The following is a 17,033-nucleotide window of genomic DNA, read 5'->3' as shown; positions in this document are numbered from 1 at the left end:
GTTTTTTTTCTTATTTCTTTGTAAGTCTCAAAAGAGTTCTTCTATTAGGAAATATTCAGATTTGTAGTTGCAAGGGAATCTGGGAAATGTGGTTTTTAATTTTCTAAAATCCCAACTGGATGCTATACTAGAATTTGAAAGAGATCATTTAAATGTCTAAAATTAGCTACTAAAAGTATTTTGAACCTTTGGGGCACCTGGATGACTCAGTCAGTTAAGCGTCTGACTTTGGCTCAGGTCATGATCTCATGGTTCCTGAGTTCGAGCCCTGTGTTGGGCTCTGTGCTGAGAGCTCAGATCCTGGAGCCTGCTTCAGATTCTGTGTCTCCCTCTCTCTTGACCCCTTCCCTGCTCACGCTCTGTCTTGTCTCTCTCTCTCTCTCTCTGTCTCTCTCTCTCTCAAAAATAAACAAACATTAAAAAAAATTAAAGACATTTTGAACTTTCAAAATAGAAAGGTTGAAATTATTCTTAAAATAGTCTTGTCTATCATAATACTAAATTATAATTATTATAATATTATTATTATTATTATTATTATTATTATTAGTGTTGGAATTAAAATATTTTAATGGTATACTTAATAAAATAATATTAAAATCAGGACCCAACCTTTGGAAAATTATTCTCCCCATTTCACTCTAAAAATTCCATCTGTGAAGGTTCTTTGAGCCATCTGGTCATCTTAATTCTAACTACTGCAATTTTTATCAAGATTATTATAAGAGCCTCCTAATTGTGATCTACGTGCTTCAGTTTCTCCTTGTACTCAGTCCTGCAAATATAATTATTTCCTTGAACATTCTAAAATTCCCCAATTTGAAAAGGTCAAAACACTATATTATCTACACGAATCTTGCATTATTTAAGTATAACCTGATTCCCCTACATAAATTCTATCACCTTTAGCTTTATGTCTCCACAAAACTCATATAAACTGTGCCTGGAATTCTTCTCTAACCATAGGGTAAATTTTTCCACTTGTGCATGTTTCTTGTGCCTGGCATTTATTCTGTCACTTCAGAAATACTAATCTACCCATGGTTTAGACTAAAATATGTGCTTACATACAATTCTTCCTCTGATGCTTCCAGAGTGTTGGATTGCCCCATCCCCCCGCAATTTTCTGATTTTGTGGGACCTTTTTACACAGCATTTCTAACATGTCTTCAATGCAGGGACAAAATAGCACTTTTATTTTTATTTCCACATACCAATATTTAGCCTGACACAAAACAGATACCCAATAATTGTTTAGATAAGAGTATATAAATATAAGAATAAACAAATGGATGTATAATTTAACTGTCCCTTCACAAGGTTATAAGTACAGTAATTTATTTTTGAGCATTAGAGGACAATCCAGTGTTATGCTTCCCAATTGTAAATTTTGGTAAAGTTCAAGGACCAGTTTTTAAAGTTTGTATTAAGATCCTGGATTGTCAATTCTGCTTGACTTGATTTGGATTTCAGTCTAATAAGAAATAACAGTACTGCAATCATGAGGCTTCAATTAGACCTAGACACATTGGTAGGAATATCAGTTAAGGTACAGTTAAAATATTGTGAGAAGGAATTAGGTTCTGAATTCTATTATTTCACATCAGTAGGCGATTGGTGTGAAATGAAAGTCACTGAAGATAATTTTTTCTCATGAACTTCTCTGACCTACTATTAGGAATAAAAGTTAAAGAATTGTTTCTTATTTAAAGAAACATTACTAAATGAAAAACGCACACACACTCAAACATATATGCACAGGAACTCTCTTGGCGGTACTTACTATTTATTTTTAACCTCAGAAATGAGTCTTTATGCCATACATGCCCTTGGTGACTTTACATCATCTTAAATGAGGCCATAAAGAAAGAAAGTGGCTGCAGCAGGAAACTATAAATTAGTGCTAGTAGGGTCTACAGAAGCCCCAACTGTAAACATATTAAACTAGGAAACTTGAACTTCATTCTTGTACTTACTATCAGCTTTTATTAACAAAAATATAATTAAAATCCCACTGTGCATCTTCAAGTTTTATCTCAAAGCCAATAACAAAGTTATTGAATGCTGAAGCACAATATCTTTACAGCCAAAATTTCTGCAACTAACAATTTAATTAGATATGGGCAGGCATACCTGTAGGTGAGTAGTCATAACTAATGTCCCAATTAAGCAATCTGTGCCATGGTCTTTAAAAATGATAGTCTTCTTGGCATATCTGTGTATACTTTGGATTTTCCCTGAATAAGAGTTTTAAATAGAAAAAAAAAATAAGCCATATATATGGAATGAATTGATAAATTTATAATAGCAAAAATGAAAAATATCCAAATATCCATCAGTTGGGAGTTAAGAAAATTCCACCTCATGGAATATTACACCTATACTTTTTAAAAAGATAATTTTAAAATAGGTAGAATTGTTACTTCTCAAATATAAAATGAACAAGTGCTAATTATTTGACCTATAAGTAAAGGATACAGTAAGGTGTTAAAAAATAATTCAGGGGAGAATCCAGGGAACAGACACATGCATGGACAGTGGCAATTACTGAAATAAATTTGTATTAGATACAAATTTGACTTCTTCCAGGGTGGTGAAATGTATGAAATTGAATTAGTTGTACCTTCACCAGAAAAAAGTTTTTTTGTTTTTTTTTGTTTTTTTTTGTTTTTTTTTTTTTTTTGCATCTTTAGGGTTGTTCAGGCTTCCTGATTGGAAGGTGTTCCTAAATTACATTATAGAGACAGGAAAATCTGTCAGAATCCAGAACTACTTGAGTTAAGGTAATCATTGGGAATACAGTGACCATGGCAGTTAGAGATTGCAAGCAGAATACCTGAGAGGAGAAACCTCAGAAAGAGAATTCCAGAGACTTGTAAGGTCCCTTAGTTTTTATTTAGGTATCAATGGATGTAAGTTAGAAAACTGTCTGAGGCTGGGAAAAGAAGTGGTCAAAAGAAACAGAGAACAATCCCAAAGCTCAAACAGAGCTGGGAAAACTTCATTTCCCACTAACTAGAGTGGAAAACATCATTATTCATAGGACATCGGATGGAATAATTGGAGAATTTTACCTAAAATTAGCCAAAGACTAATTTCTTATCTAAGAAATTTTAACAATAAAACCAGAAAAGGATTTCCAAGCAATTTAACTTAATTCCAAGGCAAAGTTAAAGAGTAATTATAAGAATACAACATATCTAGCTTCCAACAAGATAAAATTCTTCATATCAGGCATTCAAATAAGAAAAATATCAGGAATACAAAGATGCAGGAAAGTTTGACCCATAATGGGGAAAAATCAATATTAATAATCTTTGTGAGAGCATTCATAATAGAACTAGCAAACAAGGGCACTAAATGTTATATAAATATATCCTCTATACTCACAAAGGCTGAGAGAGGATTGTATATCAAGTAGAGATATGGGAGAAATAAAATGGCCCAAGTAAACTCCTAGATAAGAAAACAAAAATATTTGAGATAAAAAATATGCTACATATGGTATCAGAATGGATAAGAAAACATGACCCATCTATATGCCGCCTATAAGAAACTCATTTTAGACCTAAAGACACCTGCAGATTGGAAGTAAGGGGATGGAGAACCATCTATCACATTAATGATCGTCAAGAGAAAGCTGGGGTAGCCATACTTATATCAGAAAAACTGGATGTTTTATTTTATTTATTTGTCTTATTTATTTATTAATGTTTATTTTTGAGACACAGAGAGAGTGCTTGCATAAGCAGGGGATGGGCAGAGAGAGAGAGAGGGAGACGGAGGATCAAGGATCTGAAGCAGGCGCTATGCTGAGGGTGGAGATCCCAATGCAGGGCTCAAATTCATAAGTTGCGAGATCATGACACTTAACCAACTGAGGCACCCAAGCACCCCTATATTTTAAAATAAAGAGTTAAAAATAAATAAAAGTAAATAAATAAAGACTGTAATAAGAGATGAAGAAGGGCATTATATCATAATTAGGGGTCTATCCACCAAGAAGATCTATCAATTATAAATATTTATGCCCCCAACTTGAAAGCACACAAATATATAAATCACTTAATCACAAATATAATGAAACTCTTTGATAATACCATAATAGTAGGGGACTTTAACATCCCACTTACAGCAATGGGCAGATCATGTAAGCAGAAAATCAACAAGGAAACAATGGCTTTGAATGACACCCTGGACCAGATTGACTTACCAGATATATTCAGAACATTTCTTCCTAAAGCATCAAAATAAGCATTCTTGTTGAGTACACATGGAACATTGTCCAGAATGAATCACATACTGGTTCACAAGTCAGCCCTCAACAACTGCAAAAAGATTGATTAAACACCATGCATATTTTCAAAACACAATGTTATGAAACTTGAAATCAACCACAAGAAAACATTTGAAAAGACAATGAATACTTGGAGATTAAAGAATGTCTTACTAAAGGATGGATGGGTTAATCAAGAAATTAAAGAGGAAATTAAAAAGTGCATGGAAGCCAATGAAAATGAAAACACCACAGTCCAAAACCTCTGTAAGGCAGTAAAGGCGGTCATAAGACAGAATTATTTATTAATCCAGACCTTCCTAAAGAAGGAAGAAAGGTCTCAAATACACAACCTAACCTTACACGTAAAGGAGCTGGAAAAAGAACAGCAAATAAAGCCTAAAGCCAATACAAGAAGAGAAATAATAAAGATTAAAGCAGAAATCAATGCTATGGGAAAAACGAAAAACAAAAAAAGAACAGATCAGTGAAACTAGGAGCTGGTTCTTGAAAGATTTAACAAAATTGAGAAACCCCTGGCCAGATTGGTCAAAAAGGAAAAGGAAAGGACCCAAATAAATAAAATCACAAAGGGGAGAGATCACAAACAACACCACAGAAATACAAACAATAATAAGAGGATATTATGAGCAATTATATGCCGATAAATTGGGCAATCTGGAAGAAATGGACAAATCCTGTCAATAGATGCAGAAAAAGCATTTGACAAAATACATCATCCTTTCTTGATAAAAACCCTCAAGAAAAGTAGGGAGAGAAGGAACATAGCTCGGGATCATAACTGCCATATATAAGGACCCACAGCTAATATTATCCTTAGTGGGGAAAAACTGAGAGCATTCCCCCTAAGGTCAGGAACAAGACAGAGATGTCCACTCTCACCATTGCTATTTAACATAATACTGGAAGTATTAGTTTCAGGAATCAGACAACAAAAAGAAAAGGATCCAAATTGGCAAGGATGATGTCAAACTTTTACTGTTTGCAAACAACATGATACTCTAAGTGGAAAACCCAAAAGACTCCACCAAAAAACTTCTAGACCTGATACGTGAATTCATCAAAGTCACAGGGTATAAAATCAACATACAGAATTTGGTTGCATTTCCTTACGCCAATAATGAAGCAGCAGAAAGAGAAACCAAGTAATTGATCCCAATTACAATTGCACCAAAATCCATAAAATACCTAGGAATAAACTTAGCCAAGGAGGTGAAAAATCTATGTACTGAAAACTATAGAAAGCTTATAAAAGAAATTGCAGAAGAAAGAAAGAAATGGAAAAAACATTCCATGCTCATGGACTGAAAGAACATTGTTAAAATGTCAATACTACCCACAGCAATCTACATATTCACTGTAATCCCTATCAAAATAATACCAGCATTCTACACAGAGATAGAACAATTAAAAAATTTGTATGGAACCCGAAAAGACCCTGGATAGCCAAAACAATGTTGAAAAAGAAAACCAAAGCTGGAAACATCAGCGTTCTGGACTTTAAGCTATATTACAAAGCTGTAATTATCAAGACAGTATGGTACTTGCACAAAAACAGACACATAGATCAATAGAACAGAATAGAGGACTCAGAAATGGACCCACAAATGTATGTCCGCCTAATCTTTGGCAAAGCTGGAAGGAATATCCAGTGGGGGGGGGGGTGGTGGGGAGACAGTTTATTCAGCATATGGTGTTTGGAAAACTGGATGGCAACATGCAGAAGAATGACCTGGACCATTTTCTTACATGATACACAAAAATAAACTCAAAATGGATGAAAGACCTAAATGTAAGACAGGAAACCATAAATATCCTAGAGGAGAAAACAGGCAACAACCTCTTTGACATCAGTCACAGCAAGCTTGTACTTGATATGTCTCCAGAAGCAAGGGAAACAAAAGCAAAAATGAACTATTGGGACCTGCTCAAGATAAAAAGCTTCAGTGAAGGAAACAATCAGCAAAACTGTAAGGCAACTTAATGGAATGGGAGAAGATATTTGCAGATGACAGATAACAGGTTAGTATCCAAAACCTCTAAAGAACTTATTAGACTCAACACCCGAAAAACAAATAATCCAGTGAAGAAATGGGCAAAAGACATGAATAGACACTTCTCCAAAGAAGACATCCATATGGCTAACAGACACATGAAAAAATGCTCAACATCACTCATCATCAGGTAAATACAAATCAAAACCACAATGAGATACCACTTCACTTGGAATGGCTAAAATTAACAACTTAGGGAAAAACATGTTGGTGATGATGCAGAGAAAGGGAAACTCTTTTGTACTGCTGGTAGGAATGAAAACTGGTGTAGGCGCTCCGGTAAACAGTATGGAGGTTCCTAAAAATTATAAATAGACCTACCCTATGACACACCAATTGCACTACTAGTTATTTACCCAGAGATACAAAAATGCTGATTCAAAGGGGCACATGCGCCCCAGTGTTTTTAGAAGCCCTATCTACAATAGCTAAAGTATGGAAAGAGACCAAATGCCCATCAACTGATGAATGGGTAAAGAAGATGTGGTATAAATATACAATGGAATATTGCTCGGCTATCAAAAAGAATGAAATCATTCCATTTGCAACAACGTGGATGGAACTAGGGCATGTTATGCTAAGTGAAATAAGAGAAAGACAAATATCATATGATTTCACTCATGTGGAATTTAAGAAACAAAACAGATGAATATAGGGGAAGGGAAGCAAAAACAAGATAAAAACAGAGGAAGCCAAATCATACGAGGCTTTTAAATAAAGAGAAAAACCTGAGGGTTGCTGGAGGGGATGTGGGTGGAGGGATGGGCTAAATGGGCAATGGGCTTTAAGGAGGGCACTTGTTGAGATGAACACTGGGTGTTATATGTAAGTGATGAATCACTAAATTCTATTCCTGAAATCATTATTACACTGTATATTAACTAACCTGGATTTAAGTTAAAAAAAAATAAAATAAATATGCTACATGTAATTAACAGCAGATTAGACATTGAAGAAGTAAGTTAATAGAATGCATTGCATTGGTAACTATTGAAAATAAAACACAGAGAAGGAAAAAAGGTCCAACTACAAAAGAATGAACTGAGTATCAGTAAATTATGAGACATTGGCTTTTCTAAGTGTTACTGGAATTCCTAATGGAAAGGGATGAAGAGAGAAAAAATATTTGAATAACTGATGAACTTTTCCTAATTTGATTAAAACCATAAAGCTACAGATCTGCCAATGTCAAAATACTCCAACCACAAATAAACAAGACTATTTAAATTTGTATTCAAACGACCATTAAATATTAATGAGAATAATACCTCAGGCATAAAAGAGGTAAAAAGATTTTATCACCAGCAGCCCCTCACTTATAGGTATGTTAAAAGAAGTCTTTTAGGCACATAATGTAGGGACATCTGGATCTACACAAAGGAATTAAGAGTAGGGAAAATGATAAATATCTTTGGAAATATGTTTTTACCATCTATTTTTCTAGTTTTAAAAATCTTTTAAAGATAATTAGCTCTTTAAAGAAAAATGAATAATTAGCAAATGTCAATGACCACCCCAGTTGTCAGGGGAAATTAGGATAAACTATGTGTGACAAATAGAGCTATCAAGTCCTCTTGCCTGAGGACTACTTACCATGTACTTTTTGAACATGTATGTAATCGGTTGTATCTGATTGACTATATATACAAGGGTAAGATTTCTTTCTGTCTTTGTAGTCTCTTAGGGGATTGCTTGTGTTGTACATTACATTCTAGTTTAATGCCTAGTCTAAAATAAAGCTGAATTTTGACCACACTATGCAGCATATATTAAGATTGGCTCAAAAATATTCATAGCTATAAATATTAAAAAGTATACATTGTAAATATTTTGATGTTTATTTAGTTTTGAGAGAGAGAGAGAGCACCAGTGGGGGAGGGCAGAGAGAGAGACTGGGAGACCCAGAATCCAAAGCAGGCTCCAGGCTCTTAGCTGTCCACATAGTGTCTGACGCAGGGCTCAAATTCACAAACCATGAGATCATGACCTGAGCCGAAGTTGGACGCTTAACCAATTGAGCCACCCAAGTGCCCCTAAAATGTATCTATCCTAAAAGAAATCATGGATATAAATATTTGGGACTTTGGATAGGCAAAGACTTCTTAAGTATGATACCAAATGTATGACCCATAAAAGAGGAAGACAGTAACAAATAGAACTTCATCAAGAGTAAAATCTTCCCCTCTTTGAAAGTTACCATTAGAGAATGCAAGATAAGCAACAAAGTAGGAGAAAATATTTACAAATTGTGTATCTGACAAATGATTTGTATTCAGAATATGTAAGGACTCTTAGAATAGAAAATAGATAACTTTGAGTCCATGCTAATATAAATACATGATTGGCTACTTAAGATAGAGGAAAACAGACAAATGTCCACGCAAATAATCCCCCAAAATTTGTATCAATACCTTTTCCCAGGGAGATAGAACATAACTCCCCACTCCTTACATGTGGGTTGTACATATTGACTTTGTTCTAGAGAGTGCAGTATGGAAAGGGGGGAAAGTGTAACCTTACAGTCATTATTACCTCAGTCATGTGATTAGTATTAACATTAAGAATGTCAAATCAGAGTGACAGAATGTGCTTCTGATATGTTATTTAAATAGCTTTTATTCTCTGGTTTTCCTTCCCAAAATATAAAATGCAGTCTAATCATGAGACAATATCAGAAAAATCCCAGTAGAGAGGCATGCTGCAAAATAACGAACTGATACTCTTCAGTACTCCGAAGGCTATCAAAAACAAAGTTAACAGAATTGTATTGCATATTTGAACTCTGCTAAGATGATGGATTTTAAGTTTTATTACTATAAAACAAAGAGAAACAGTAACTGAGGTGATGTAAATGTTAATTAGTTTGATTGTGCTCCATATTTATCAGTATATACATATATAAAATATTAAGTTGTATACCTTAAATATATATAATTTTTCACTGTCAGGTTACCTCAGTAAAGCTGGGGGAAAAGTTGTTCATCAATAAAAACAAACAAGGAAAGTCTGAGAAACTGTTACAGCCATGAGCATTGTAAATAGATAAGACAAGTAAATGTGGAATCCTGGCTAGAGATCTGGAACAGAAAAAGAATGTTAGGTAAAAACTAAAGAAATATGAATAAAGTTTGGACTTTAGTTTCTAATTAATGAATAATATTGGTTCAATATTGGTGGCAAATATACCATACTAATGTAAGATGTTGCTAATAGGGGTATTGGGGTGTGAGGTTTATGAGAACTCTTTGTACCATCTTTTCAACTGTTTTGTGTTTCTAAAACTGTTTACTTTTTAAAGGTGTTTATATACCAAAGATTCTCTTGCTAGGTAATTTACCCAATATAAATTAAAGCATATGATCATACCAAAAATTGTACACACATTTTTAGCAGCTTTATTTGAAATAGACATCAACTAAAACCAATACAAATGTCCATCAACAAATGGATATACAAAATGTGGTTTATCCAAACAATGTAGTACAACTCAGCCACACAATCAAATATTGATACAGGCAACAATATGAATGAAAATTAAAACAATTATGCTGAATGAGAGTTCAGAAAAAATATTTTGCATACTGTATGATCCTATTCTGGGAAAATTCTGTAAAATACAAAGTTATCTCTAGTGACAGAGAAGATCAGTAGATGCCAGAGGACTGTGGGTAGGGATAGGAGGGAAGAAGAATGGATTGCAGAAAGTTGTGATTCAGGCAAGCTGGGTCTGAGAATCTGGAGAGGGGTCCCACAGGACCAGCCAAGAGGGTCCTTGGCTTCACACAGGATAGAAATCAAATTGGAGCCAGAGAAAGCAAAAACAATTTATTGAATACTGTAAGTGGCAGGTAGAGAATAATAGATGGAGTGTCTGGGAGGCTCAGAAAGGAAAGGAGGGGTCTCATTGTCACTAGGGATTAGGGCCTATATTGGAAAAGGTGTCTATGATATGTATTCCTGTAGGAATCCAAGCTAGTGTCCAATCAAAGGCAAGTGACAGGTGAATAATAGGTATTATTTCCGAAATCATGAGGGTAGGGAGTGTTGATGCCAGAATCAGTTGAGGTTTGTGTGAAGCTAATGTCCTAGAAAATGTTTGGGATCTGGCTCTTAGATATTATCGGATATTTGGGGGCCTAGGACAAAACTCAGAATGATTTACTTTATTGCTTCCCCCTTGAGGTAGGAACAAAACTTCTTTGGCTGATTCAGAAGCAAAATATAGAACATGAGTAAATGAGGCCTAGTAGAAAAATAGCAGAGCCTTTTTTTTAAGTTTATTTATTTATTTTGAGAGAGAGAGAGAGGGAGGGAGTGCATGAGCAGGGGAGAGGCAAAGAGAGAATCCCAGGCAGGCTCTGCACTGTCAGTGTGGGGCCTGACTCCAGGCTTGAACTCATGAACCACGAGATCATGACCTGAGCTGAAACCAAGAGTGGGATGCTCAACAGACTGACCCATCCAGGTGCCCTAAGATGGAGCCATTCTAAAAAGGAGTCCCTTCAGCTTTCCTACCTCGGTTGCATGGCGATTTCAGAAGGTAATGAATATGTTGGTTGTGGTAATGGCTTCATAGTTTAATAGATATATCAACCTTATCAAACTGTACCCTTTTAATTTATGAAATTTATTATATATTAGTTATACTCAACAAGTCTATTAAATGTAAAACTAAGGAGGCAATAAAACTGAAAGAGCTGAAAATATAATTGCATAAATAACTAATAATTTTATCTCAACTGGTAATTGTTTAAAGTTTTATTCTCCCAAATTTTTACTTACTATATGTCATTTCATCTAGATTAAATAGACAAATTTTGCCTAGTTTTTGGACTAAAATTTTTATTAAAATGACTGTACAAAGGAATTGATTTCCCCAAACATACTTTTGAAACAGTTGTCAGTTACATTTTCCTGTTCAACAAACACAATCCTATCTCCCAGGGAACTTCACTTAAAGTGCATTAATATTCATAATCTATCTGAAAGTCATCACAGTAGTCATTCTTTCCACTTAGACATTTTATTTTCCTGTTAAAATGCAAATATATTATCTGGGAGGATGAGCACATTAAATCATTAACAGCCATTGGAAATATGGTTCAATTAGCTCAATAGTCTCTCTCTACTCCTTGAAAGAATTAGGAGGAGTTAATGGTATCAGGGAGTTGGTACTCAGGACAAGTAATTGACTTTGAAGAATCAGCTCTCCTTAAGCATCTTGGTAAACAGCCAAATGAGAGGCATCAGAGAACCTGATTACCTAGGTAGGTTACAAAGAAATGAGAAACTAGTCATAATCTTAACTAAAACATCTTTGTCCTTTGTCTTAAATTGTTTTTGGTATGTGAAGATATTTAGACATTCGAGCACTTCCATGCTTAGTCTTTTTAAAAGTATACATTAAAAACTACAGAATTTTCAAACATTTAAAAAACATGGTTGTTACTGCAAATCTGTAAGTTTACATTAGTGACTTTCATTTTTGATATTCTGCCTTTTTATGTAAATATTATAGTTGCCAGGCTGGACATATTCTGGCAGTTTTATGATTTATAATTTTATAGAGCTAAAAAAACTCTCATGACATTTTGGTTATGAGGCATTATCATCATTCTTTTGGTCAATATATTTATGGAATGCCTGTTCACTCTAGGACTAGGGTTGTAATGGGAAAATAAACTTGAAACACAAAATTTCTCTTTCAACAATATTTAATTGGGGAGTGTACAATATAGGAATTTTAATCACATAACATACCTGAATTACAAAGTGACCTTAAAATGTATTTGTTATTAACATATGAAATGTGTTATTCTAGTGAATTTCAAACCAATATAATATTTGTTAGAGGAAAATATAGTCTCTGACTACAAGAGCCACAAAAAAATGACAGAAGCAGTGAGGAATAAAACCTCTAGCAAGGGAAATGTATCATTCCTAAAGGTAAAGATAATTAGATAACTAGTCCTAGTTTCAGTTTTTTCTACCTCAGCCTTTTGCACTTACTCTTGGGTGGAGAATTATGGTTTTAGAAGCCTAAGAACGTAGTTTGTATGAATCGATTTGCATCTCATTAATTAATAACACATAATTACATGTAAGTACTGCCAAATGTGGATATATTCCCGGTAAGATTTTTAGGACAGAGATCTCAGAAATCAACAAGATCATATGTAAATTTCAGATAATGACAATAGAAGGATTTATTTTATTTTAATTTAATTTTGATTTGATTTGATTTAATTTAATTTTATTTTAATGTTTATTTATTTTTAGAGCGAGCAAGCAGGGAAAGGAATAAGAGAGAGAGGGAGAGATTCCCAAGCAGGGTCCACACTTAGCATCAACCTTGGCACGGAGTTCAAAATCACAACCATGAGATCATGACCTGAGCCAGTATCAAGAGTTGGATGCTTAACAGACTGAGTCACCCAGATGCCCCAAGAAGGATTTATTTTAAATTGAATTAAGATATTTTTAAAATTCCTATATATTTACTTATGATTCCATGTACAAGATTTATTCATCAACTTTATTAATTTGTAATTGAATAAGCTGATTCACTTAAGGCAGCATGTTTCATTTGAAGAAAAGGAAGAAGGGATTATATATTGATATTGACAATAGAAAATAAGATGTGGGATACAGCAGTGGATACCAGGTACAGAAAATAAAGAGTGGAGGAGGACTAGGAATGACTAAACTGAAGAATATATATGGCATATACATGTTCATCTACAAATACATACATAATACATATGAATATGAACTTAAATATTAAGGGCAAATGTAAATTAAAAATAAGAGACTTAATTTTCCTTATTGAAGTAAGAAAAGAGATTTCTCTCCTATCCATTCTCTTAGAGCATTTACTTTAGAAAGCTTGTAATTGTAAGTACTTTTTTCTCTTTGAAATCTATATAAATCCTTTTGAAAACTAGGCATTTTGTCAGCTTTATGACCCGACAATATCTTTCTCAAGACGTGGGAACCATTTCTTTGAAATGTAAACATGAAGCTAGATAGCAAACCTGACTCCCAGTTTCTACAGCAAGGCCTGAACTTAACCGGTAGACACCTTGCTTCAAGTTGTAAAATTACCTCTTGCAATAAAGACATATGAAGTTTTTTTTTTCTTCTGGATAAAGTCAATTCTTTTTTTTTTTTAATTTTTTTAATGTTTATTTTTGAGAGAGATAGAGACTGTGCATGAGCAGGGAAGGGGCAGAGAAAGAGGGAGACACAGGATCCAAAGCAGCTCCAGCCTCTGAGCTGTCAGCATAGATCTGGGCTCGAACTCATGAATCAGGAGATCATGACCTGAGCCAAAGTCAAAGGCTAATAACCACGCCACCACGGCACCCCAGATAAGGTCAATTCTTAACATTTGGTCAGCCCAACTAATAGATACATTTAGGGTGAACTCTGTGTGACAAAAGGTGCTGTCAACCTCTTATGTGAAGCCTGGTCATTGTTTATGTTGTTTATGTTGTACCTGCTTGGCTATGTAGGAGTGAGGGTGGGTTGCCTGTGATGTGCATTACATTTCAGCTTAATGCTTATTTAACAGTGAAAGTGTTTTCTTTCTCTAATACCTTTGTGGGAAGGATTTCTGAGTTGACAGAATTTTGTTTTTAATTATATTTCCTTAAGGGGCGCCTAGGTGGCTCAGTCGGTTGAGCATCCGACTTCAGCTCAGGTCACGATCTTTCAGTCCGTGGGTTCGAACCCCGCGTCGGGCTCTGGGCTGATGGCTCGGAGCCTGGAGCCTGCTTCCGGTTCTGTGTCTCCCTCTCTCTCTGCCCCTCCCCCGTTCATGCTCTGTCTCTCTCTGTCTCAAAAATAAATAAACGTTAAAAAAATTATATTTCCTTAATAATATGCATATACATATACAATTACAATATATGTGTACATACATGTATGTATGTGTGTGTGCTTCTGCCCAAATTTTTGTAGTGATATCACAACTGTAGCCATTTATGTATTTTCAAGGTTGAAACGATTCTGATTAAACTGAGAGAGAGGTTTAGAAGAAGGTTTATGCTTTCAAAACCCTGATTGAGTACTATATTTTTTTGGTATTCCTGAAGCATTATGAAAATTACTGAAAGCTAAGTATATAAAGTATGTAACATAATTTTAAACATCTGTAATTAGAAGTGTGTATTGCTTTGTATGCATATTGAGAGCTACATAATGTTAGATCTAATACCAGAGTGTTAATAGATAGCAAAAGGAGGATCTGGGGCAGTGGTGTAAAATTATTTGGGACTATTGCTGTCAGGTGATTCTTAGCTTTTATCACATTTTAAGAACTAATAGAGACACGTGAGATATTTTCCCACTGTATTCATGTATAAGAAGAATTATGGAAATACACTATATATTTATAAGAAGTCTAGATATGGTTTATTCTGTGGAAGGAGTCTCATGCTTCTTAGAAGTTTTCTGTTTTTGAACACAAAGTCAAACATGAATTTATCCTGAAGGTTCAGATTCACGTGTGTATGTGGAGAGAGAGAGAGAGAGAGAGAGAGAGAGTGTGTGTTTTCAAATAATTGCAACCTGAAACCTAGAGAACTCTTTCATTTTTGACACTGAGACCTTTCTTTACCTCAGTGAATTTTCATTTTTCGTTTAGAAATTATTTTCAATTATTGTTGATGCAGCCATTATCTATAAGCTATTTTTCTTGGTTTTATACTTCATGTTTTGTTATGATTTTTTAAAATTTTTTCTGTACATTCATATATATTTACCCAGAGCAGTCTCCTTTCATTGTAAAGTCATACATTTGTCTCCAGAAAGTGTTTCATTTAAAGCTCACAAAGGATTTTTCATTATTATTTTTATTTATTTTTTAATGAGATAATTTAAAAAAATGTTTAATGTTTGTTTATCTTTTGAGAGAGAGAGCACAAGCAGGGGAGGGGCAGAGAGAGAGAGAGACACAAAATCCAAAGCAGACTCCAGCTGTCAGCACAGAGCCAACCTGATGTGGGACTTGAACCCATGAACTGTGAGATCATGATCTGAGGCGAAGTTGACTACTTGGCTGACTGAGCCACCCAGGCACCCCTATTTTAAAAAAAAAATTAATTCAGTTTCTTGACCATGTGTTCCAACAGTTAAACTATTTAACCACCTGTGGTTTGTATTCGTTTTGTTTGATACTCTCTCTGACATGGCCCTCATGGATGATTTGGGACTACCATCATCCCTTCCTTCCTTCCTTCCTTCCTTCCTTCCTTCCTTCCTTCCATTCTTCCTACCTCCTTCCTTCTAACTCACTTCATCTCAGTATCTTATGAGGCAAATGGAATCAATTCTTTGGATAGTGAAACACAGTGATACCCACATTTGTGAGCCTACAACGTAATAGTAGACACGATGCCTATCCTTTATAGTTATCTAGAAAAACCCTCTCTGGTCTTGGATTTCTTTCTGATCCTCCTACATGAGTGGCACAGAAATTCGGCCTACCTGCTTAATCTCTTGGCTCCTTAGAGGATCTGATTTTCATACAAGGCCAATGTGGACTTACTCCCAGTGCTCCTATAGGATCCACAGATCTCTAAGTAGCAAGCTGCTAGCAGAATTCAGAGATCTTTTGTGTTTTATTGTCTACTTTTCTCAAAGGGAGAGGTAATTCTACAGCAGTTTTATAATTAGGTAATGTTTTTAATTCACTCTACCAGTATCTGAATTTCAATTTTTGTGTGTAGACCATTTACATCTAATACAGTTATTGATATGTCAGAGATTTAGTGAGCTATTTTATTTTCTGCTTTCTGTTTGTTCTCTCTGCCTTTTATTTCTGTTTTACTTTTCCTGCCTGCTTTGGGTTATTTTGGAATTGATGTAATTTTTTTGTTTTGAATGCATCTCTTTGCATTATTTTTTTAATAGTTGTTCTTGGTGTTACATTATATATATGTAACTTATCACAGTCTGTTGGTATTGACATTTTACCAGGTTGAACAAAGTATACAATGTATAAAATTAATCTCTCATTATGTCCCTTTACCTTTTTCATTTATCATATAATTGATTTAAATATTTATGTATATTGAAAAGTATATCAGCTAGTATTATAATTTTGCTTTAGTCATAAAACACTCTTTAGAAAATTCAAAATGAATATAATAATGTGTATAATCGCCCAGTTACCCAGTCTTTTATTATTCCTGTTGTTCTTTCTCCATTCCTTGTATTACAGGATTCTGTAGTGATTAGATAATTCCCTTTAGCCGTTTTTTTAGGTAGGTCTGCTGACAACAAATTCACTTAGTTTTCTTTTATCCCCCTAGGATATTTTCACTGGAAATAGAATTCTGATTTGAAAGTTCTTTTCTTTCAGCATTTAAAACATAGAGATCCATTTTATTCTGGCCTCCATAGTTTCATGTGAGAAATCCACTGTCATTAGATTTGGTTCCAGGTTAAGCGTCAGTCCTCTCTGACTTCTTGTGAGGTATTTTCTTTGCCTTCATTTCCCAGCTGTAACTATGATGTGCTTTGCAGTGACTGTTATTGTGTTTATCCTAATTAGGGTTTATTTAGCCTCTTAAATCTATAGATTTACATCTTCTGCCAAATTTGGGAAGTTGTATTCCTTTATTCCTTTAAGTACTTTTTCAGCCTCACCCTGTTTCTCTTATCTTTGCTGGTCTCCC

The sequence above is a fragment of the Panthera onca genome, chromosome D4, assembly GCF_046562875.1.
Source record: "Panthera onca isolate mPanOnc1 chromosome D4, mPanOnc1 haplotype 2, whole genome shotgun sequence".
In the NCBI taxonomy this organism is placed as follows: domain Eukaryota; kingdom Metazoa; phylum Chordata; class Mammalia; order Carnivora; family Felidae; genus Panthera; species Panthera onca.
This window is presented reverse-complemented; position numbering follows the sequence as displayed.